Source organism: Martes martes (genome assembly GCF_963455335.1).
Source record: "Martes martes genome assembly, chromosome: 17".
Lineage (NCBI taxonomy): Eukaryota > Metazoa > Chordata > Mammalia > Carnivora > Mustelidae > Martes > Martes martes.
In genome coordinates this window covers 43,811,390-43,833,462 of record NC_137905.1, presented here as the reverse complement: position 1 = coordinate 43,833,462, position 22,073 = coordinate 43,811,390, and the positions used below count along the sequence as shown (strand labels likewise).

General features: G+C 37.7%; 1 long non-coding RNA gene across 1 annotated transcript; it reads right to left on the bottom strand.

The window, feature by feature from the left end:
* Positions 1 to 2,009: 2,009 nt before the first annotated feature.
* LOC308357920 lies at positions 2,010 to 21,893 on the bottom strand. The gene is made up of 4 exons (XR_013968261.1): positions 21,766 to 21,893; positions 20,219 to 20,269; positions 4,987 to 5,075; positions 2,010 to 3,246 (listed from the first exon to the last, which is right to left on the bottom strand). It is a non-coding gene; the product is annotated as an uncharacterized lncRNA (long non-coding RNA).
* Between the last annotated feature and the right edge of the window lie 180 nt (positions 21,894 to 22,073).

Below are 22,073 nucleotides of genomic sequence, written 5' to 3'. Positions count from 1 at the left end.
CCACTTGTAAATATTGTCTTCCATTCAGTAGGTTTTTTCACTTATTCATGGGTGTCCTTTGGTGTACAAAAGCTTTTTATTTTGATGTCGTCCCAATAGTCTATTTTTGCTTTTGTGTCCCTTCCTGAGGAGACATATTCAGAAATATGTTGGTAAGAGTGATGTCCAAAAGATTACTGCCTATGTACTCTTTTAGTTCTATGACTTCAGGTCTCACATTTAGGTCTTAATCCATTTTGAGTTTATTTTTGGGTATGGTATAAGAAAGTGCTGTAGTTTTCATTCTTTTGCAAGTAGCTGTCCAGTTTTTCCAGAACCATATTCAAAAGACTCTCTTTTCCCCAACTGAATATTCTTGCTGCCTTTGCTGTAGATTAATTAATTATGTATGTGTGGGTTTATTTCTGGGATCTCTGTTCCATTGATCTATGTGTCTATTTTGTGCCAGTACATACTGTTTTGTTTACTACAACTTTGTAGTATATCTTGAAATCTGAAATTGCAATACCTCCAGCTTTGTTCTTTTCTCAAGATTGTTTTGGCTATTCAGGGTCTTTTGTGGTTCCATATATATTTTAGGATTATTTGTTTTAGTTTTGTGAAAAATGCCACTGGTATTTTGTTAGGCATTGCACTGAATCTATGGTTTGCTTTGGGTAGTATGGACATGGACATTTCACAATTATTAATTTTTCCAACCCATGAGCAGGGAATATCCTTCCATTTGTGTTGTCTTGAATTTCTTTCATCAGTGTTTTGTAGTTTTCAGAGCATAAGTCGTTCACTTCCTTGATTTATATCCCTTTCCTCACTGCCTATGCATGCCTTTTACCCAATTCTTCAAAAAATTTATTTACCTTTTTCTCATTCTATAAAAGCTTTTTATATCCTAGGTATTAATTTTACTGTTGTCAATATGAATTGCAAATATCTTCACCCAATGTCTTTTACTTTATGTCTTTTTATGAAGAAAACAATTTTCATGCAAATTTATCAATCTATTACTGATTTTTTTTTTTTTAAATCTAACCAGAACCTTTAGAAATGTTCTATCTGGTTCTCTTTCAAATGAGATCCTTTATGAAAATGTCATTGCTTGTCATTTTTGTGATTTCGCTTATTTCTTAAAACATTTCACCAACATTTTACATTTATATCTAATAATGTCAATAAGCCAAATCATTTGCCATGTAATCTATTGTTTCTTTACATTATCTATCACTCACCTATGACCTGTTTCCTTGTGGGTTTGATGATCTTTGTGACCTCCTCTTTTGTTGATCTTAATTTTGGGGAATTCTAAAGCCCTCTTACTTTCCTTCAGAGAGGATGTGCATTTTCTTTGGCCAGAAGTCAGAGGGCCCCACCTCAAAAAATAAAAAAAAAATTTGGACTCCTTTTCTGAAGTTGTTTAAGTATATTTATTTCTTATTACTCTATCACTCACTCTTTAATTATGTTTTTTGTTCCTCCTAAGTTAACACCCACCCCAAGCCCTTTACACATACTACTCCATCTGCTGGAATACCGTTCCCCCATAGACTGGCCTGACTCAGACCCTTATATCAGCCAAGTCTTCCCTCAAACATTACCTCTTTAGAGAGGTTTTTGAAAATCTTCCTACCTAGGGATCTTGGGTGGCTCAGTCAGTTAAGCATCTGATTCTTGTTTTCGGCTCAGATCATGATCTCAGGGTTTTGAGACTGAGCCCCACATACAGCAGGGAGTCTGCCTGAGATTCTCTCTCTCCCTCTTCCTCTGTCCCTCCACCCCCACTGCTGGTGCTTTCCCTCCCTCAAAAAGAATTTAAAAAAATAATCTACCTATAAAATAGCCCAGCCATACTCCCCAGTTAGTTCATTTGCCTATGAACTAACTTTTATCTTTACCTTTATTCATATTCTTTATTACTACTTGCAACTGTTATACTTATTAAATAAATGTATATATGTACATATATAGGCACACAAATACACATATATTTTTATTTCCTTGTTTACTTTTTATTTCTCCCATGAGAATGTGGCAGAATATGAACCTTATGTAGATCATCATTTCTCCAGTGCCTACTACAGTTCTTGGCAAAGAATAGGCTCTTAGTAAATGTATTTCGAATGAATGAGTACATTTTAAAGAAGGGAGAAAATGATATAAGTCTAAATTTTTAAAAAATCTAGAACAGAATAGATTCCCAAGTTTAAATAAAAGGGTTGTTTTCACTGGAGGAAAGGAAAAGCCCCTCCTTTGGCAGTGGGAAGGACTACCATAAAAGACCAAAAGGGAGAAGTAGGGATTAGGTGGGATTCCTTAGAGAGATTGTGCTGAAAAGCTCTTGCTTTTCTTTTCAAGTGAGAAGTTTTTTTTCCACATGACCTGGGCTCTGAAAGGCAGTGTACCAACCAATAACTTCATAAAGTCTTCCGAGTAAAGAGTGAATGGGCAAGAGACAGTTACATTCCAGGGACTTAAAGCATCCAAAGAAAGTGATCATTTAAGTTGGAAAATCACTTGTTGAAGTTTTAACTGATATAGGGTGTCTCTTGTCTACAGGAAAAAAACAATTAACTTTCTGAGACAATCATATATTCTTCCTGAGCTCTTTTCCAATAGAAGGTGGTTCTGGCACATTCATTCAATGTAAAATACGAAGTTCTTAAAATGTAATATTAAATTATAAAACACAAATAAGAGAATGTATTTGTTGTAATGGACCGTGTTGACCTGTGTTGATCTACCCTATTACTATGTAAATAATATAAGCTCTTCTATTAGAAAAACCATACATTTCTGCATCTATTTTTTAAAAAATATTTTGAGCTCCTTTAGCAGATCTAAATTGTAACAATGGATAGTCTATTTTTAATATTTCAAGTATCCCAGAATTCAAATCTAGCTCCTTGATAATCAAGGAAGACAGGAAGGCAGACAGACAGAAGATAGATAATTATACTTGCAGAATGGAGAAGCCACATGTGCCCTCTGAAATACTACTATTTCTAGTAATTTAAAACCATTCTTTTGAGAATAGTAAGAGGCAATTCAGTTAATTACTTAAAAACAGAGAAAGCAGCCATTCCAAAGGTAAATCCTGAAATACTAGGGGTACATTTCCTTACCTACTAGTGACACCAAGTTACTATAGTTCTCCAACATCACATCTCTATACAAATCCCTTTGAGCAGAGTCCAGGTATTCCCACTCTTCCTGAGAGAAGTCAATGGCAACATCCCTGAACATCACTGATCTCTGAAACAACAAATATAATACTAGTTGTAGAAATAAAGAAAATATTTTTTCAATGGAGGGGAGATGATGGGGGAGCTCTCCACAAGGAGGCAACGGAGAAAAGAGCAAAAAGCCACTGACATAAATAAGACACTAAAGATATCATAGCTTCTGGTGTGCCAACACATTCCTTTTTATTCCTGCTGCTGTAGGTATTTCCTGTATATAGAACATCTCATTAGACGGATAAGTCTGGAACTTAAATAAAGAAGATGTAATGTCCCAATTAAAAGAAAAAGCACACATAGGCATCCTGTACAATACTCTATTACTCGCTCTTTAATTATGCTTGTATCTTGTATATCATTCTCAGTAAATGAAAGGTTCTCTTATTCTCTAATTATAAGAAAAATAATTGGGGAAGTTTTTCTGAAAAATCTTATAAAATCTGTACCTTGTAAGATTTGTATAGTTAAAGAATTTACTGAAATCTCAGTTCATCATCATATCAGACGGAATACATCGTAAGCATTTTCCTCCTTACCAATAATTTAGAATACATTTTTAATAGGCTGCAAAATAGCTTCATATAATGAATATGTCTGACTTACTAAGTATGCATATTTGAATACTTTAGGTTACATAAAAATCTCATAAGCATGTCTCATTCTGGGAGTTTATAATTTTCAACAACTTTTGCATGTGAATTATAATCTTTCTTGTTACTATTTATCACTTAAAAATGTACCGTTCCCTTGTTCTTTTTTTTTTTTTAAGATTTTTATTTATTCATTTGACAGACAGAGATCACAAATTGGCAGAGAGGCAGGCAGAGAGAGAGAGAGAGAGAGAGAGAGAGGAGGAAGCAGGCTCCCCGCTGAGCAGAGAGCCCGATGCGGGGCTCAATCCCAGGACCCTGAGATCATGACCTGAGCTGAAGGCAGAGGCTTTACCCCACTGAGCCACCCAGGCGCCCCCCCTTCCCTTGTTCTAAGCAACAAAAAGATAAAAAAGATAATCTAAACTTATGCATACAAGATTAACTCATAATGTTGATTCTCACAATGATCTATATTATTGCTTTATGTCAATTATGGATTCCCAGGGAAGATCCCTGATCTCTCTGTCTCTAATCAAGTTCCTAACCAATCTTAAAAGCTCACAGAACATAAGCTCTTGCCAGGTATGGAGACAGAGTCCAGTCAAAACTAATGATACTGCCTAACCAAGAAAAGTTCAGTTTTCTCATATGTGATGTGATTTAACAAACTTCTCTCTCTTATAAAATCAGGGAATCTGCTTCTGTCATAACAGTGCTTCTAGTCTGAGATGCTCAAACTATTTTTGAATAATTATGTAAATATAGGTTATTAGAAAGACAAACTTCAGGAAGATCCTTATTACTTACAAGAATGAAATGCTGGGGACCACTTTTTTTTTTTTTTTAATTTTAAAGATTTTATTTATTTATTTGTCAGACAGGAAGAGAGAGAGAGTGCACAAGCAGGCAGAGGCGGAGAGAGAAGCAGGCTCCCTGCCGAGCAAGGAGCCCGATGCGGGGCTCAGTCCCAGGACCCTGGGATCATGACCTGAGCCGAAGGCAGCGGCTTAACCAACTGAGCCACCCAGGCATCCTTGGGGACCACATTCTTGAGTGGGATCGGTTAGGAAGGAAATTTCAGAAATAAGAAATGCAAACATACACATACTCTGTAAAAAAAGTAACTACTTAAAGAGAAAAGAAAAAAACCACCAATTTACCTGAGCCATGGTTTTTAGCGCTGCAAAAAACGATCAATCCTCCTCTGGATTCCTAGCTTAGAGAAGCACAGAGTCCGAAAAAGGCAGAACTGGAGAGAAGAAAACAGAACCATGAGACCATGCTTTTTGCAAAGCTCCAAATAAGTAAGTTAGAATTATCCTTCTTGCTCTCTTCTTCCTGTCTCTAGCTCCTGTCACCAAAAGATACTCTATGGGAGACGTACAGGTGGTGGTTATTACCCTGATCAAACTCAATGCTCTCTATATACAAAACAATAATATTTAGAACAACTTCTCTACCATTTCTGAAATAAAATATATAGATATGACACATTTATATACATTATGCCAAAAATGGAGATAATCAACTGTTACATAAATTAAAAGGCACAACTAAACACTTATGCTTTACAACTACTTGAACAAATTGAGATTTGTAAGATGACAATATTCAGGTAAGCATTTTTTTTAAGTGCTATGTTTTAAATTTTAATTCCAGTATAGTTAACATACAGTGTTATATTAGTTTCAGGTGTACAATATACTGATTAAACAATTTTATATATTACTCAGTGCTCATCACGGTAAGTGTACTCTTAATCCTCTTCACCTATTTCACACATGATCCCACCCCCTCCCCTCTAGTAACCAATGGTTTGTTCTGTATAGTTAGGAGCCTGTTTCTTGGTTTGTCTATTTTTTCTTTGTTCTGTTTCTTAAATTCCACATGAGTGAAATCATATGGTATTTGTCTTTCTCTAATTTCATTTAGCATTATACTCTCTAAATCCATCCATGTTGTTGTAAATGGCAATATTTCATTTTTTCTTAATGGCTGAGTAATATTCCATTATATATACATGAATGAACATACACTACCTTTTCTTTATCCATTCATCTATCAATGGACAACTTGGGCTGTTTCCATAATTTGGCTATTATTAATAATGCTGCAATAAACACAGGGATGCATAAATCTTGCCAAATTAGTGTTTTCATATTCTTTGGGTAAGTACCAGTAGTGGAATTACTGGATAATATGGTAGTATCTTGGCTATTGTAAATAATGCTGCTATAGGAGTACACGTATCCCTTTGAATTAGTGTTTTGGTATTCTTTGGGTAAATACTCAGTTACGCAATTGCTGGATTGTAGGGTAGTTCTTTTTTTTAATTAACGTATAATGTATTATTCGTTTCAGGGGTACAGGTCTATGAATCATCGGTCTTACACAACACCCAGCACTCACCACAACACATACCCTCCCCAATGTCCATCATCCAAGTACCCCATCCTCCTAACCCCCTCCCCTCCAGCAACCCTATTTGTTTCCTAAGATTAAGAGTCTGGATTATAGGGTAGTTCTATTTGTAACTTTTTAAGGAAACTCCATACTGTTTTCCAGCGTGGCTCCACAAGTTTGCATTCCCACCAACAGTGCACAAGGGTTCTCTTTTTTCTCTACACCCTCGCTAACACTTGTTGTTTCCTGTGTTTTCTATTTTAGCCATTCTGACAGGTGTGAAGTGATATCTCAGTGTGGTTTTGACTTGCATTTCCCTGATGATGAGGGATCATCTGAGCATCTCTTCATGTGTCTGTTGGCCATCTGTAAGTCTTCTTCAGAGAAATGTCTGTTCATGTCTTCTGATCATTTTTTAATTGGACTATTCGGTTTTTCTGTTGAATTGTGTAAGTTGTCTATATATTTTGGATACTAACTCTTCATCGGATTTGTCATTTGAGAAGATATTTGCAATATCTTCTTTTAGTTTTGGTGTTTCCTTGGCTGTGCAGAAGCTTTTTATTCTGAAGTAATCTCAGTATTTTATTTTTGCTTTTGCTTCCCGTCTCAGGAGACATATTTATTTTTTTTTAAGATTTTATTTATTTATTTGACAGAGAGATGAGAGAGAGAGCACAAGTAAGCAGAGCAGCAGGAAGAGGGAGAGAGAGAAGCAGCCTCTCCGCTAAGCAGGGAGCCTGATGAGGGGCTCGATCCCAGGACCCTGGAATCATGACCTGAGCCAAAGGCAGCTGCTTAACCAACTGAGCCACCCAGGTGCCCCTCAGGAGACATATTTAAAAACGTGTTGCTAAAAACGTTGCTAAACGTGATGTCAGTGAAATTACTGTCTGTGCTCTCTTCTATGATTTTTATGGTTTCAGGCCTCACGTTTAGGTTCTTAACTAATTTTTAAATTTTTGTGTATCATGTAAGACATTGGTCTAGTTTCATTCTTTTGTACGCAGCTGTCCAATTTTCCAAGCACCATTTGTGGAAGAGATTTTTTTCATTGTATATTCTTGTCTCTTTTTTGTCAAAGACTAATTGACTTATAATTGTGGGTTTATATCCAGGCCCTCTATTCTGTTCCACTGATGTGTTTTTCTGCCAGTACCACATTTTACATTGATTACTACAGCTTTGTAGTATATATTGATACCCAGAATTGTGACACCTCCAGCTTTGTTCTTCTTTCTCAAGATGGCTTTGGCTAATGGAGGTCTTTTGTGGTTTCATATAAATCTAAGGAAATGCTGTTGTATTTTGATAGGGATTGCCTTAAATCTGTAGTTTGGGGACGCCTGGGTGGCTCAATCAGTTGAGTGTCTGACTCTTGTATTTGGCTCAGGTCATTATCTCAGGTTTCTGGGAGGGAGCCCCACATCAGGCTTCATGCTTGAGGATTCTCTCTTCCTCTGTCCTCCTCCAACTTGGGTACTCTCTCAAATAAAATAAATAAATAAATATTTTTTAAAAATCTGTAGACTGCTCTGGACAGTATGGACATTTTAACAACATTTGTTCTTTCCATTCATGAGCATGGAATATCTTTCCATTTGTGTTGTTTTCAATTTTTTTTTTCATCAATTTTAAGTTTCTGGAGTACAGATCTGTCACCTCCTTGGTGAAGTCTTTTCCTAGATATTTTATTCTTTTTGGTACAATTGTAAAGAGGACTGTTTTCTTCACTTTCTGCAGCTTCATTATTAGTGTATAAAAATGCAACAGATTTCTGTATATTGATTTTGTATCCTCTGACTTTACTAAATTCATATATCAGTCTAGTAGTTTTCTGGTGGAGTCTTCCAGGTTTTCTATATATAATATCATATCATTTATAAAGAGTGGAAGTTTTACTTCTTCCTTGCCAATTTGGATGTCTTTTATTTCTTTTTGTTGTCTGACTGCTACGGCTAGGACTTCCAGTATTATGTTGAATAAAAGTGGTGAGAGTGGACATCCTTGTCTTATTCCTGATCTTACCAGAAAAGTTGCCAGTTTTTGCCATTTAGTATGCTGGGTGTGGGTTTTTCACATTTGACTTTTATTATGTCAAAGACTGTTTCCTTTAAACCGACTTTGCTGAAGGTTTTTATCATGAATGGGTATTACACTTTGTCACATGCTTTTTCCGCATCTATTGAAATGATTATATGGTGTTTCTCCTTGGTCTTATTGATATGATGTATGATGTTGATTAATTCGTGAATACTGAACATCCCGTGAATCCAGGGAATAAATCCTAGTTGATCACAGTGAACAATTTTTTTAATATATTGTTGGATCCGGTTTGCTACTAGTTTGTTGAAGAACTTTACACCTATGTTCAACAGAGATATGAGCCTGTAGTTCTCTTTTTTGAAAGGTGTCTTTATCTGGTTTTGTTATCAGGGTAATGCTGGCCTCACAGAATGAATCTGGAAGTCTTCCTTCCTCTTCTGTGTTTTGGGATAGTTTGAGAACAGCTTTAAACTCTTCTTTAAATGTTTGGTAGAATTTACCTGTGAAGCCATCTGGTCCTGGACTTTTGTTTATTGGGAGTTTTTTGATTACTGATTCAGTTTCATTACTGGCAACCAGTCTATACAAATTTTGTTTCTTCCTGATTCAGTTTGGGGAGCTTTTGTTTCTAGAAATTTCTCATTTCTTCTAAGTTATCCAATTTGTTGGCATATAATTTTTCATGATATTCTCTTACAATTCTTTATATTCCTGTGGTGTCAGTTATTTCTCTTCTTTCATTTCTGATTTTGTTGAATTGTCTCATTTTTTCTTTTTGATGAGTCTAAATATCTATTAGTTTTGTTGCTCTATTCAAAGAACTGGCTCCTAGTTTCACTGTTCTTTTTTTTTTTTTTTTAAAGTTTCTATTTCATTTATTTGTGCTCTAATCTTTATTATTTCCTTCCTTCTACAGGTTTGGGGTTTTGTTTGCTCTTTTTCTGTGTTATGTGTAACTTTAGGTTTTTTATTTAAGATTTTCCTTGCTTCTTGAGTTAGGTTGTATTGCTATAAACTTCCCTCTTAGAACAGCTTTTGCTGCATTGCAAAGATTCTAGATCATTGTATTTTCATTTGTCCCCATGTTTTTTTTTTTAATTTCCTCTTTGATTTCTTGCTTGACCCACTCATTGTTTAGTAGCATGTTATCTAATCTCCACATATTTGTGATCTTTATAGATTTTTTTCCTATGGTTGATATTTAGTTTAATAGCACTCTGGTTAGAAAAACTGCATGGTAGGACTTCAATCTTTTTAATATATTGAGACTTGTTTTGGGGCCTAGTATGTGACCTATTCTGGAAAATATCCCTTGTACACTTGAAAAGAATGTGTATTCTGCTGTTTTAAGATGGAATGTTATGAATATATCATTTGATCCACCTGGTCCAATGTGTCTTCCAAAGCCACTGTTTCCTTGTTGATTTTTTTTTTTTGATAATCTATTGATTTAAGTGGGATGATAAAGTCTATTATTGTATTACTATCAATTACTTCCCTTTCCTTTATGTTTGTTATCAGCTGCTTCATGTATTTGGGTGCCCCCAAGTTTGGTGTGGTAAGTATTTACAACTGGTATATATTCTTGTTGCATTGTTCCTTTTTTTTTTTTTAAAGATTTTATTTATTTGACAGACAGAGATCACAAGTAGGCAGAGAGGCAGGTGGGGGGGGAGCAGGCTCCCCACGGAGCAGAGAGCCCAATGAGGGGCTCAATCCCAGGACCCTGGGATCATGACGTGAGCCGAAAGCAGAGGCTTTAACCCACTGAGCCACCCAGGCACCCCAGCATTGTTCCTTTTATTACTAGTGTCCTTTGTCTCTTTACAGTCTTTGTTTTTTTAATATCTATTTTGTCCTATGTAAGTATTACTACTTATATAGTTCTTTTCACTCCTGTATTACTACTTATAGAAGTTCTCTTCACTTCCATTTGCATGATAACTGCTTTTCTATTCCTTCACTTAAAAAAAAAAAAAGATTTTACAGAGAGATTAGGCACCTGAGCAAGAGTGAGTGGAAGGAGGTGCAGAGGGGGAAGAGCGGTGGGGGAGTAAAGGGACTAGCAGACTCCATGCTGAGTGTGGAGCCTGATGTGGGGCTCAATCCCACAACCCTGAGATTGTGACCTGAGCCAAAACCAAGAGGCAGGACACTCAAGCAACTAAGCCACCCACATGGCCCTCTATCCCTTTACTTTCAATCTGCATGTGTCTTTAGGTCTGAAATGAGTCTCTTGTGGGCAGCATATAGATGGATTCTGCTTTTTAAATTCATTCCATCATCCTACATCTTCTGATTGCAGCATTTAGCACGTGCACAAAGTAATTAATGAATGGTATGTCCTTACTGCAATTTCATTACTTTTTTTTTTTTAGAAGATTTTACTTATTATTTGAGAGAGAGAGAGAGAGAGAGAGAGAGAAAGCGAGCATGAGAAGATAGAGGTCAGTGGGAGAAGCAGACTCCATGTCAAGCAGGGAGCCCAATGTGGGACTTGATCCCGGGACTCCAGGATCATGACCCAAGCTGAAGGCAGTCACTTAACCAACTGAGCCACCCAGGCACCCTCATTACTTGTTAATGATTGTTTTTGTAGGTCTCTGTTCCTTTCTTCTCTTGTTCTCTTCTCTCATTCTTGGGTTTCTTTAGTGATATACTTGGATTCCTTCCTCTTTAGTTTTTGCATATCCATTACTGGTTTTTTTATTTTGGTTACCATTAGCTTTTTATATAACAACTTCTGAATATAGTGGTCTATTTAAGTTGATGGTTGCTTAAGTGTGAACACATTCTTTACTCCTTCCTCTCCCATTTTATGCGTATGATGTCATACTTTACATCCTTTTCTTTTGTGAATCCCCTGATTTTTATAGATATACTTACTTTTACTGCTTTTATTCTTCCTACTTTCTTATTCCTACTTATGGTCTTTCCTTTCCACTTAAATAGTCTCTTTTAGCATTTCACATGACTGGTTTAGTGGACATGAATTTCTTTAATTTTTGTCTGGGAAACTCTTTATCTCTTCTATTCTGAATGATAGCTCTGCCAGACTGAGTATTCTTAACTGCAGGATTTTCATTTAGTACTCTGTATACATCATAGCACTCCCTTCTGGCCTGCAAAGTTTCTGCTGAAAAATCAGCTGATAGCCTATACGAGCCTTTTCCCTCATATGTAACTATTTTCTTTTTTCTTGATGCTTTTAAAATTCTCTCTTTATCACTACTTTTTGCCATTTGGATTACCATGTGTCTTGGTGTGGACTGCCATGTGTTAATTTTGTTGGAGGTTCTCTGTGCCTGCTGGATCTGGATTTCTGTTTCCTCTCCCAGATTTGGGAAGTTTCTGCTATTGTTTCTTCAAATACAACTTCTGCCTCCTTTTTTCTCTTCTTCTACAGGATCCCTGTAGTGTGAATGTTATTTACAGTTGATGGTTATGCTCAGTTTCTCTATTTTCACTCTTTATTATTATTTTCTCTCTTTTATTCAGCTTGACTGCCTTCCATTATTCTGTCCTCTGTTTTTCTGTTTCCTCTAGACTACCATTGATTCCACCTGATGTATTTTTTTTTTACAGATTTTATTTATTTATTTGACAGAGAGAAAGAACACAAGTAGGCAGAGAGGCAGGCAGAGAGAGGGGAGAAGCAGGCTTCCCGCTGAGTAGAGAGCCCAACGCAGGGCCCGATCCCAAGACCCTGAGATCATGACCCGAGCCGAAGACAGAGGCTTAACCCACTGAGCCATGCAGTCACACATCACCTGATGTATTTTTAATCTAAGTTATTGAGTCCTCTATCTCTGGTTCTTTTTTATGTTTTCTGTCTTTGTTAAGAGTCTCAGTGAAGTCCTCCATTCTTTTCTCAAGTCCAGAGAGTATCTTTATGACCATTACTCTAAATTCTCTATCAGGTATATATTATTTATCTCCATTTTGTTTAGATCTCCTGCTGTGATTTTGTCCTGTTCTTTCATTTGGGACACATTCTTCTGCCTTCCCATTTTGTCTAACTCTCTGTGTCTGTTCTATATGTTAGGAAAATCAGCAACATCTTCTGCTCTTGAAAGTAGTGGCCTTATGAAGAATTCCTGTAATACCCTGCAGTGCAATGTCCCCTGATCACCAGAACTTGGCACTTCAGGAATATCCTTTATGTGTGTTGCATGCTGTTCCCCGCTTTGTAGCTGAGCCACTTTTGCCTTCAGTTCAGTTGTCTGCAATGTCTTTCTGCCTGTTGTGTGTAAAGTTTGGTTCCTGCACTGTTTGTGGGCCAGAATGGGGCTGCACTGGGCTTAAGTTGAGTCACACCGGGCATTTGCCATCGCCGAAGCAGCACCAAACTGCAGGGCACGTTCCATGTGTTGTCCCCTAAGAAGCTTTCATTGGTGGGTAGGGCCTGCAGTCAGACCAGATGTGTATACCGAACCCCCAGCTGGAGCTGCAGTTGGACTGTGGTGTGTGGTTACCTTCACCTCTCCCCTGAGTAGGAGTCACACGGGAGTGGTTGCTGGTCCATGTCAAGGATGTTTGCACACTGCCAACCTTGTGGCACCACTCTGGATAAGCTCTAGTCTGGCATATTGGAAGAACAGGTCTGCAGGAGTATGCATGTGTGTTGCAGGGTGTTAGCAAATTTTGCACAGGTCTACGAGAAGAGAACCAGAGCAGAGGCTTGGCTATAAGGGGTGGATCTGCAGAAGAGCGCAGGGGCACGGACACGGTTAGCAAGTTATGTAGCAAATACCACTGATGCACTGGTTCCCATAGGCACCTGTGTGTCTAGACTGGGGGATGGGGAAGGAAAATGGTGCCTGCCAGTTCTTTTGTTTGTGGAGATGACTCCCAATGATCCCTGCCCCTCCAGCACAAGTTCTGAGATCAGGAAACAAATCTCTCTCTCACATACCCCAGGCATTTTTGAAACTGCTGCTTCTATGCTGCACCTCCGTGGGGTTGTTTGTTGTGCTATCTCTTTAAGGGCAGGGACTCAGTTTTCTCACCCTCCCAGCTCTCCCAGAGCCAAGCCTACTGATTTTTAAAGTTCCAGGTGTTAAGCCCTGCTGTTTGCAAGGACTCATGAAATCCAAAGCCAAATACTAAGGGGATTTGTGCCTGAGGCTCCCATGCCTGGGGTGCCTGGTGTGAGGATCTGTTTGTTTTCTCCTCTACATGCTTGTAGTGTCCCTCCCTCCTGCAGACAGTCCTGTGGGTCTTTAGCTCCCAACTGCATCCCTACACTCCTACCCTCTTCAGTGTGGCCTATTCCTTACATTTAGCTAAGGAGAGTCTGTTCTGCCAGTCTTCAGGCCATTTTTTGGCTCATTTTTACTGATGTAGTTGTTACCTAGTTTGTATCCATGAGACGAGGTGAGCTTAGGGCCCTCCTACTCTGGCATCTTCCCCAGAAGTCTTGAACTAAGTATTGTTGACAACTTTTATTTATTTTTGACATTTTGAAATAAAGTCTATATATGTGTATATGTATGTATGCATATGTATGTTTGTGTGTGATGTGTTTGGGTATGCATAGGCTCAATGAAATCCATTATCTACAAATGCAGGCTTCTGCAAGTATGGGATACTGGCAAGGAAAATATCACAAGCAGTGTTCATATCAGTGCTGTGACTTTAAAAGTCACAGTACATTTCTAAATAAAGCAAAGTACAATTTTTTTCTCAATCATTCTCGAGCATTCCTGGAAGATTAAGAGTAAAACCATGCAATAATAGTAACACAGATAAATCCAGCAGTTTGTAGAAATCATGCAAAAAATAGTGCTTTATGTGAGAAGTTCTAGACCCAGATTATTATAAACACATTTTTTTCCCCAGCAATGGTCTTCCATTTTGCAGGTCACAGATCAATCATTTGCTGTGTACTGCAGAGCATCTAGATTAGAAGTTAGCCAACTACTGCCCACCAACTATTTTTATAAATAAAGCTTTATTGGAACGCATCTACACTCAGTTGTTAATAAATTATCTTTGCCTACTTTCATACTATAGTAACAGAGTTGAATAACTGCAACAGAGACCATGTGGCCCGGATATCTTAGTATTTACTGTCTATCCCTTTATAGAAAAGTCATCTACCCTATAATCAGGATGCATTACTTCAGTCCTTCAATAGCCAGATGACTTCACCCTCAACTCAGTTATCTTAACATTCAAAAGCATGCAGATGTATTTCTAAAATATCCTCCAGGGACAACCATTGCCCCAAATATATGATATAGATATTCAATTAACATTTAATTAAAAATTCTACTTCTTCCAGATGTGGAAGTTCAACAGGTAACTGCGCCCATCTTAACAACTAAAAATACTTCAGATAAGATTAAAAAAATCACATTGGGGTGCCTGGGTGGCTCAGTGGGTTAAGCCTCTGCCTTCAGCTTGGGTCATGGTCCAGGGTCCTGGGATCGAGCCCCACACTGGGCTCTCTGCTCAGCGGGGAGGCTGCTTCCCCCTCTCTCTCTGTCTGCCTCTCTGCCTACTTGTGATCTCTCTCTCTGTCAAATAAATAAATAAAATCTTTTTTAAAAAACCTAAAAGATAAAAAATCACAGTCTCCTTTAAATTCACCACAGAGCTAAAGACACAAGGAAATTTAAATGAACTATAAAATGTGCAAAGCACTTCTTAAGAGATATTTGGGAAGTTCCTGTCCACAGCAGGGATTAAACTAAATGGTAATTCCCTTAAAAGTAAATAGTCCAGCTATTCCAATTAAAAGACAATGTCAAGACAAGAAAAAAAGCAAGTTTCAACTATATGTTCTTTACAAGAAATGTACTTTAAATATGAAGACACAGATGAGGAAAGTTGTGGAAGAAGATATATCATACAAATACTAAGCGTAAGAAAACCTGTGTACCTGTATTAACATAAGAGAACAGACAAATGAAAAGATATTCAATATCACTGATCATCAGGAAAATACAAATCAAAACTACAATGACGTATCACCTCACACCTGTCAGAATGGCCAACATCAACAGTACTAGAAACATTAGGTGTTGGCTAGGATGTGGTTAAAGGGGAACCCCTGTGCACTGTTGGTGGAAATTCAAAGTGGTATACAGCCACTCTGGAAAACAGTATGGAGGTTCCTCAGAAAGTTAAAAATAGAACTACCCTATGACTTTTGCAATTGCACTACTAGCTATTTATCCAAAGGATACAAAAATACTAATTCAAAGGGATACATGCACCCTGATGTTTTATAACAGCATTACCAACAATAGCCAAATTATGGAAATAGCCCAAGTATCCATCCACTGATGAATGGATAAAGATGTGGTATATATCCATAATGGAGTATCACTCAGCTATAAAAAGAATGAAATCTTGCCATCTGCAACAACATGGATGGAGCTAGAGGGTATTATCCTAAATAAAATAAGTCAGTCAGGGGCACCTGGGTGGCTCAGTGGTTTGAAGCCTCTGCCTTCGGCTCAGGTCATGATCTCGGGGTCCTGGGATCGAGTCCCGAATCAGGCTCTCTGCTCGGCAGGGAGCCTGCTTCCCTCTCACTCTCTCTGCCTGCCTCTTTGCCTACTTGTGATCTCTCTCTATCAAATAAATAAATAAAATCTTAAAAAAAAAATAAGTCAGTCAAAGAAAGACAAATACCGTATGATTTCACTCGTATGTGTAATTTAAGACACAAAACAAACAAACAAAGGGGAAAAAAAGAGGGAGGTAAACCAAGAAACAAATTCTTCTCTTTTTTGACAGAGAAAGAGATTGTCAGATGGATCAGCACAGATACAGGGAATCATTTCACTGCCAATGGAGTACCAGACAAAAGGTTTCACCCACCTCAAGGACCAGGGCCACAGAATCCAAAAGGAGCCAAATCAGAGGGAGTAAAGAGGATCCCATAGATCACAGATGAACAAACTGAGTATTAATAAGAACAATAACTGCTATGGATAAAACATATCGAATATATTTAAATCTTCAAATTCATGATAATAATTTAAAAGAAAAACATAGGACGAACTTTGGAAGATGCTGAAAAATAATAAGTAAAAGCAAGCTTTTATCCTAATTTTTTAAAATGTGCTATACTTTAGGATAACCAAGACATTGATGAGAGGATGGTTCCCTTTACAGAAGTATTCCAACTAATAATTGCAGAAGAAATAAGAGAATTAGAGAATCATTTTGTGGGACGCCTGGGTGGCTCAGTAGGTTAAACGTCTGCCTTCTGCTCAGGTCATGATCCCAGGGTCCTGGGACTGAGCTGCATCAGGCACCCTGCTTCTCCCTTTCCCTCTGCCATTCCCCCTGCTTGTGCTCTCTCTCATTCTCACTCTCTCTCTCAGATAAATAGATAGAATCGTAAAAAATATATATCATTTTGAACTCTGATAAAATAATAAATTCCAAGTAAAGACAACCAATGGCTACTAAAATCACATAAAGGAAAACAACCTAATGTTATGCAGCATTCACCATTAAGTATGAAAGATTAGTGCAAAGCAAACAAGCAAAGCCACACACAAAAAAACCCCTGAACCTGATCAAACCTCTAGAATTAAGTACCAGTTTAGAAGAAACACAGGAACATGTAAAATGACACCACACATATACAACCAACAGAATCCAGAATATGGGTAGCTCTATAAGAAAACTGCTTCTGGAATAAACTGCAAGAAAAGAAAAAGAAAGATTAAGAAGCATACCACACTATTACACTAAATAGATATTGTTTGGATCTTAATTCTAATAAATATTTATGGACAATGGGAGAAATGTGAACACTGACTTGTTATCTCATAACATTAAGAAAGTATTAAAGGTGGGTTTTTTTTTATAGTGATGATATTGTGGTTCTCCATTACCCAAGTTAAAAAAAAAAAAAAAGGTCTTAGTTTTTTTTTTATTGTTAAATATTTTTTTCTCAGAATTTATTGAGACTTGTGGTTTAAAGATTTTATTTATTTATTTGAGAGAGAGGGAGCAGGAGAGAGAATCTGAAGCAGACTCCAAGCTGAGCTCAGAGCCAGACACAGGGCTTAATCCCATGACCACAAGATCATGACCTGAGCCAAAACCAAGAGTCAGACGCTTAACCGACTGAACCACCCGGAGGCCCCATGGTTGTATTTTTTTAAGTAAAAATGTTCTTATCATTTAGATGCACATACTAAAATATTTGTGGATGAAATACATATCTAGAATTTACTTCAAAATAACCCATTTTTTTGGTGGGGAGAGGGAGCAGTGATCTATAGATGAAACATACATACATACATAGATGAAATATACAAATGTATATTTGTGGAAGCACAGGGATGGTTAGGGTACATGGGAAAGCATTATACTTCTTAGTTTCACACATGCTTGAATTTTTCTATAAGAAGAAGTTTAAAAAAAGAAAGACTTTAAATTAAAGATAGATTCCATATATGAACCATGATTCAGTCTAAAGGAGTTTTTTCGAGTAACTGTTATTTTCTTCTTTTTTTTTGTATTTTCTAAGTCATACCAACAAACATGTACTACTTTGATATCAGAAAACAAGGAAATAATAGCTTTGTGAAATTTTAAGAAAGGACATGTAATGGCTAAAAAAAGTCAATAAATTCTGAGAAAAAAGAATATTTAAAAATAAAAGATAAACTCTAAAACATTTTTCTTTTTAACTTGGGTAATGGAGAAAAAGATGGGGAAAGGGAAAAATAAGGAAATGCACCCATTTCATTATTACTTGAGAGATGTGATTCACGTAGAATTTGTACTAGAAACATTAAACTAAAAGTAGGCCACTTCTAGAAATTTGCCCCAAAGATAAACATCTACATATAGAAACCATATACATTGTTATTGATTGCTATATTACATAATGGCAAAATACTGGGGGAAAAAACCAACTGCCCACTCACAGAAGATTAGGTGAATAAACTAATACACCCATACAAGAGAATAGATAATTATAAAACAGAGTAAGAACGATCTCTGTAGGCTGCTAAGAATGATCTCCAGGATACATTAAACACATGAGAAAAAAAAAGGTATAGTGTAGTGTATACAGAATACTCCCTTTTAGTTAGGAATGGAGACGTAAAAAATAAATGTATACGTGTGTGTACCTATGTATACATACAAACACATACACATAAACATGTCATTTAAAAGAAAAATAGAAGAATACACCAAATAAAAGTACAGGTAGTTATTACCTATACAGAGAAAAAGGAAACAGGTTGAAGGGGATAGGAATGAACATTGGCCTCCTCTGAATTCACCTTTGTTCTGTAGTTTTGATTTTGGAGATAAGTAAATATTTTACATAATTTTAAAATAAAATTAAATCAAAGTCAGGAAAACACAATCACTAAAAGAAAAAAGCAAGATGAAACAAATGAGCCTAACTGTAGGATAGGTCATATCCTATGAACGTCAAGAAGTCTTGATTGTTTTTCTGTATTCACATAATTAGTAAAAATATTGGTATTGTCAGTTTGAAGCTCTCTCCCAATTCAAAAGAAGGGAGAAAAGAAGGAAAGGGGCATAGGGAACAGATGGGACAAGATGATGGATTTGACCCAAACCACATCAATGATCACACTAAATATAAATGGTATATTTAATATAAATTGTATATAATATAAATATAAATGGTCTATTTATACTTTAATTGTAAGAGAAATTGTAAACTGGATAAAAACACAAGATCCAACGAAACGCAGCCGACAAAAATGCACTCCAACATCAGAACATAAACAGTTTAAAAATAAAAGAATAGTAAAAGATATTTCATGCTAACACAGTGCAAAGAAAGTTGGACTGGTAACATCAAATATCAGACAAAGTAGATGCTCAGAGCAAAGACTACTACCAGGAATAAAGAAGACAACTTCATAATGACGAAGGGATCAATTCACCAACAGCACATATTACCTAAAACTTTTACGTACCTAATAACAGAGCTTCAAAATACATGAAGGAGAAACTTAAAGAAATTACAAAGAGAAAGAAATAAATGCAACAGACAGAAAATCAGTAAAGGTACTACAGAGGATTTCAACAACACTATCAACTTATACCTAAGTGACATTTATGGAACTCTCCATCCAACAATAGCAGAATACAGTCTTTTCAAGTGCACACCAAACATTTACTAAGATAGACCACACATTTTGGGTCACAAACCTACTCTCAATAAATTTTAAAGGACTCAAGTCATAAAAAGTATATTCTCTGAACACAATGGAATGAAATTAGAAATCAGTAACAAAAAGATCTCTGGAAGATGCTCATAATACCTGAAAACTAAATAACATATTTCTAAATAAACCATAAATCAAAGAGGAAATCAAAAGGAAAATTAGAAAGGAATTCAAACTGAAGTCAGAATAAATAAGATTGGCAAGTGAAAACTTTAAAGCTGGGCCTATGATGGTTCATTATACTTTTGTGTAGTTTGAAAACTACCAAACAGGGGCACCTGGGGTGGCTTTGTTGATTAAATGTCAGGCTCTTGATTTAGGCTCAGGTCATGACTTCAGGGTCATGAATTCAAGTCCCACCTCAAGTTCTGCACTGGGCATGGAGCCTGCTGAAGATTCTCTCTCTCCCTCTTCCCCTTCCTCCACACCCTGCGCCCCCCACTCTTTCTTTAAAACAAAAAAAAAAAAAGAAAAGAAAAGAAAAGAAAAAAGAATGCTGCTGTGTCAGAAATAACACAATATCATCTCCTATTTAAATTAACGAGTCTCAAATCCATTCTTCCTCAATTTAACCACTGTGAGGAAGTATCTCTCTCAATTAACTGCACATATTCCTTGCTCCCAATCTACAGAAAACTGTTTTGCTACCTCCATCATTTGAGAAAGCTTAACTAGGAAAGAGAAAACAAAGATTCCTATGTCCTGAAAAAATAAAGGCATTTAGGGAAACAAAGAGGAAACATCTACTCACCTCGGACTTTGCTTTTGAATGCACAACAGCCATTTTTTCCTTCTCTGGACTCTACTCTCAGGAAAAGAAAATGGAATCATAAGATAGTACACCTTTCTTAGGATATACTCTAAATTAGAACACATGCTCTTAGCCACCCAGCCCCCCAAACTATCCCTCATTTACCCTGGAGGAAAGTAAGAGAGTAGAACAGTTCTGTATTCTGTTTTAGAAAGAAGGTCCAAGACTCCAGCTGTCTTGGGCCAGAATTTACTGCTGGATTCAAAACTGTCCACTGGAGACAGAGCACTACCAGTTCTAAAGTATGTGACTGACTCCTTTGGCACATTCTCTAGAAGTATTCCTACTCCCCATTATATTTCCATATAGCCTGTTTTGAAGGTGCAATCAGCTCTAATCTTGTCAAGAACAGGTCTGTGACTTAAAAATAGCTCGTCTTCATTCAGGGTCTCAAATTCCTGAAGTCTTTCCTTCCTATCACCTTTCTGCATTCAACATTCTTAAGACTGTAAGGTGAGAGGACACCTGGAAGCCAAAAGGAAACCTACATCTACAATCCCAGTGTGAACTAAGAACCAATATAGGCCATGTGTATAGGCCATGTGTGAAGAGGGATCACTGAGGTCAGAAGAGAAAGAAGTCAAGTTCTGTAAGGACAAAGCCAAAGGGACTCAAGACACATGGGCAGACTCAGTCCCATAATGAACCCCCAAAATACAAAAACCCAATTTTATCTCTGTACCTCACTAAACTTCCATAAGATCACAGACTATAAAATATACAAATTGACTAGACAAAGTCACACACACTTCCGTGGTCACACAGCCAGAGTCACAATCGCCAAATTAATATTACATCCTCAGACCACCTCTTATCTTAAACAAAATCCAATCATAAACAGAGCATACACACAAGGACTCAAGCACATCCAAGCACCCTGTCAGGGATACACCAGGCCAAAAACAGCCTTTCACAGCTGTTTTACTATCTTCACACAGTCATGAAAGCGACACACTCACAGTCCCAAGAGTCACACATATGGCATACACACAGCCATCCAATCAGACAGAAAAATGCACCTAAGTACCAGATCAAAGAAATAAGTGGTCACAAATACCGGGTCACAGCAACACTCTCATAACAACTTAAAGTCACAAACTTCAGTGATACACACAATACACAGTCGCATACACAACCTCAAAGTGACCCAAGTACATCCAAAAACCCTGTCACAAGAGCACTGTCGCACAGCTCACAGTCACAAGCAAACCCCCGGTCACATACGAAGTACACACACCATCACCGTCACACAGGCACATTCCCAGTCAGTTAAGCACGCGGTCACAAACACATTGTCACAGCAGTATTACTACACCCTCAGAGTCACGACTCACCCTCACACAAACGCTTACACACAAAACCACAGTCGCACACGTTCATTCGCCTACATCAGTACAGGCAGGCTGGCTCACAGCACAAAACGGCTGGAGACCAACATACACGCAATCCCAGCGACGCTTCCGCCACGGCATTCCGGACATCCTCACCTCGACAGAAGGTGCGGTTCAGGATCCAGGATCTGGCGCCCGGGGTCCAAGCCCAATTTGGGGTTCGCCCGCCCAGCCGGAGCCGAGCCAAGCTCCTCCACAGACGCTGCCCTCCCCACGCGAGGGCCCCAAATCGCGCGAACAAACGGAAATGAAGCCGCATTGGGGACGCGGTGGCTCTGGGAAATGTAGTCCAACGCCCGGAAGGTTGTAGCCTGGCGGGCCAGGACGCTGAGATGCCCGGTTTACTAAACCTCCGCGAGGTTCCTGGACTCCGCGGCTAAAGTGCGCTCGCGCAACGGCTGCGC